This window comes from Micropterus dolomieu, unplaced genomic scaffold, assembly GCF_021292245.1.
Source record: "Micropterus dolomieu isolate WLL.071019.BEF.003 ecotype Adirondacks unplaced genomic scaffold, ASM2129224v1 contig_2609, whole genome shotgun sequence".
NCBI lineage: Eukaryota > Metazoa > Chordata > Actinopteri > Centrarchiformes > Centrarchidae > Micropterus > Micropterus dolomieu.
This window is the reverse complement of record NW_025731599.1, coordinates 1-4,084: the sequence shown is the minus strand read 5'-3', so window position 1 is coordinate 4,084 and position 4,084 is coordinate 1. Positions and strand designations below refer to the sequence as shown.

The 4,084-nt window shown below is 36.8% G+C and overlaps 1 long non-coding RNA gene across 1 annotated transcript; it reads right to left on the bottom strand.

Moving 5' to 3' along the window:
* Positions 1-2,478: 2,478 nt before the first annotated feature.
* LOC123964452 lies at positions 2,479-3,211 on the bottom strand. The gene is made up of 2 exons (XR_006823444.1): positions 3,171-3,211; positions 2,479-3,084 (listed from the first exon to the last, which is right to left on the bottom strand). It is a non-coding gene; the product is annotated as an uncharacterized LOC123964452 (long non-coding RNA).
* Between the last annotated feature and the right edge of the window lie 873 nt (positions 3,212-4,084).

The window sequence follows — 4,084 nt, the reverse complement described above, 5'->3', positions numbered from 1 at the left end:
AGAGTCTGTCCCATTTTTCAAGTAAACTGCTCATACAAAAATCTACGCCATCGATACTGTAAAATCAACATCATTGTAATCAGTTTAACACATTGCTCGCCTCAACGTTACATCTACTTGACTCAAAATGCACATTAAACTGAATGCAGCGCCCCTGAGAGTCCCCCTCCCTAAAGGGTAAATTCATAGGTGTCATTTACAATGGGGACACTGGGGACATGTCCCCACCACTTTTTTAAAGGATAATTTGTTAAAAAAACGTATGAAATATAGCTTACAGTAAATAACAAATGAGAATGCCTTTAGAAAATAACTTGCACATTAAGAAAAAGTAGCAGATCTGAAAGCAACACAGAACACCTGAAAGCTGCACTGACTTAGATTCTGTTATAATTTAATATTTGGAAACGTGCCACCTGAATTTTGTGTTTCCTTTTACATAAATAAAAACATTTTCATCATAATGCAGGAATTAAAGTGTTTAAAGATCAAAATCCCCGTCCATAATGCACAGATGATGGCCTACCATCATGTATTTAATTTTGTGTATACTTCACATCATGACTAATAACAGGGGTGAATATGAACAAGTTTCTATTTTCCTAGCAAAAGTTACAGTGAGATACAAAATACAAACTGGGATCCAGAGAAAGTCCAGTACACTAGAGCTTATCCTGTTCATTAAGCCTTACAAAGAAGAGTTGCATCAAAGAATGTACTGTAACTCCAGCTAAAGTTAACAGGAATGTTGTTGGGTTTTTTTTGGAATAATGTAATTTAATAAAACTATAACTAAGTCACAGAAAAGATCCTGTTACTGAAACAAATAACTGTAAGTTACTGAAACATACTAAAACATTACATTATATACTAAACAAGACATTTTGAAAGCTTGAACATTTCCTTGTCTCTTTTGTCCCTTATTGAATGTGCCCCTCTGACAAAACATCTGGCCCCAGCCTGGCCCCATCAATACTATTGGTGTAGAACCACCACTGTCATCATGTATATAAGGGACCGGACAAAGAACAATTAATTGTGGACTGGGTTTTGTGTAGGAAAATTGTTCTCATAAATATTTTGGTGTTCAATCTGCAAATCATCTGGAAGACTTTATTTTATTTTTACTGAAATGTACATTTTTTATCACATGCATGATATTAATCAATATCATTACAAAGATAACGTTTCACTACACTAATGCAGCATTGCATGAAACATTGCTTTAAAGGACAAACAACAAAATTGTATTTTTTTCCTTAAAAATAAAGAATAATATTTTATTTGTTTGTGTAGGTTGGAACTTCAATATTCAATAAGTCACTACTCAGACTTTCCATCACTGAGAGTAACAATCAGTATTGTGGAAAAAACAACAAATAATACTGAATATTGCCAGTGATGGTGGTAAATGGAAGAAGTTGTTTTTGTATGACTCTCCTGTTATTGTCTCTCACTGTGTCTCTTCTGGCACAGTAATACACTGCTGTGTCCTCGGTCTTCAGATTGTTCATCTGTAGATAGACTTTACTGCTGGAGATGGTGAATCTACCCTAGACTGACTGGGAGTAAGAGATAGGAGAACTAGATGTGTGTACAAGAGCAATCTACTCCAGTCCTTTTCCAGGAACCTGTCTGATCCAGTTCCAAACTGAGCTACTAAAGCTAAACCCAGATGTTGTGCAGGTGAGTCTGTGCTTCTGTTTTCACATCTATGAACCTCCTTTAAATATGATGTAAACTGGATCCCTGTGAGAATTTGTTTACAGTAAGCTCCTCCTACATCACATTCTGCTTTTACAGTCAAATTCAACAGTATGAACACAGCATGACACAAAATAAAACAGCATTTAAACAATCTGACAACTAGCAAATAGTGATTTGAGACATCTGAACCTCCCTGACTACGATAACCTGCTGAGTCAATTTAGAAAATGCGATTATTCACATGATTCTGATTTGAAAAGATTTGTTCTTCTAAAATTTGACCAACTCATGACTTACTTAATGGCTTCATTTCTGATGAAGTTTAATTCAGAAATCCTAGGATTATGAACTAATACATCTGATCGTAAAATTAATTGATTCATACTTTTGGTTTTATTTTCATTCTGTTGCTGCAAACACAAGTGAAGTGAAAGCAAGATAATCTGTGAATATTTGAGTTTGTTGCAGCTGGTTGAGGGCCTGGATTGTTATTTCTTTTTTTTTTTACTTTAAAGATTTCAGAATATAAATTGTGGCAGTTTGAAGCCACAGACATACAGAGAAACCTGGAGCCTCAAAAGGAAATGAATTATTTAGGAAGTGAAACCTGTGGGACGATATGCAAAGAACTTACAACTGCAGTGCACAGGAAAAAGGCTGCTGGTTTATCTGTCAGATTAATGTATATGAAAGTGCAAATTCAAAATCACAATTAAGAAGAGTAAACAAAACACTAGACAATTTGAGTAGTTAAGTGAGTGTAGAGCTGAAAACAGTTTGATTCTCCATTTATTCTCTCAATCCACAGTCTCTGCTGGACTCTGTGCATACTGTAATTTTAACTCCACTCCAAACTCCTGCAAACTTAGAGTAAAAACACTTGTAGATCACAAGTTAGACAGTTAGCAAAAACAATTTATTGTTCAGCCACTGTCTTCTCTGAGGAGTCATTTTGATGAAGTGTATTATATCTTTTAACATTAATGACATTAGTCATGTGAGTTGATTGTGGTAAAGATGAGTCCTGTAGGTTTTTGTACAGCTGCTAAACCAACTCCAGTCACTGTGAGTCTCGAGCACAATAATAAACAGAAGAATCTTCAGTCTTCAGACTGTTCATCTGCAGATACAGCTGTTGTCTGCTGTTGTCTCTGGAGATGGTAAACCGGCCTTGAACTGACTGAGAGTAGGATTTGCTGCTACCATCACCACCACTGATAAGAGCGATCCACTCCAGTCCTTTTCCAGGAGCCTGTCTGACCCAGGCCATGCTGTAGCTGCTGAATGTGAATCCAGAGGCTGTACAGGTCAATCTGTGGGATTCTCCAGGCCTTTTAATCACTGGTTCTGATTCTGTCAGAATCTGACCATCAACACCTGTTAAGAGGATAAAAAACATCAAGTGAAATAAGTTGGTGACACAAAACACTAAACATTAGTTTAACACCTGTGAATATCTTCACCTGCCCAGCAGACAGTTAAAAGCAGCAGTCCTGTCCTATAGTCCATCATGTTAAACTGTGTGTCCACTGTTCTCTGTCATCCTCTCTGCAGTCAGATAAGTAGAGGTGGAAGAAATCTGAGTTTTGCATTGACTCCTCCTCACAGGGAGTAACTGGATTTGACTTGGATCTCAGTTGCTGTTTGGTGAAACTGGAAAATAAATGTTTACTGTTAATGAGTCATTCGCTGACAAACACATTATCAGGGACGTGCACAGGAATTTTGAAGGGCAGTTGCTCTGACCTGAAAAAAGGCACTAAACACAGTATCCAAAATGTATTAACAATATAAATGTCACCAAAATACATATGAGAAAAAGAGTTCCTTATATTATTGTTTATTGTTTTTTTTAATCATTATTATTTTTTATTTTTTTTCCTTTTTTTTTTTTATTTGAAAATAAATAATCTGGATTGAATTGACAGATGGGGAAAACTCGCTTCTAATAAAATATTAAATAAAAAAACGCTTAGATTTCGGAAAAAAATACAATCCTTTTTTAACCTTTTGGCTTCCCGTACATTCAGTTGCGCTTCTAGCTCGTATTCACTTCTGTTGGTACGTATCACGTATGGTAACTGGGCAAAACTACGCATGATTTGTTGTAGTATGATTGCATAAAGGAAGGAAACAGGAATTCCGGTAGGGAACAGAATCGACTGACGTGCAGGCAGCGCTGCAGCAGTGCAGCCACTTAAACAGAGTTTGCCCTTCCCCTACTGACTTTCACTTTCGGTGCCCGAATGGAAGTGAATGAGGCTTTGCGATCGCGATTATTTTTTTATTTTATTTTTTTTTCTCGGAAGGGCGAGTCGGAAGGGCAACTTGAGTCAGGAAAGGCAAACGGGCAGTTGCCCGGGCAACCAGAGCAACC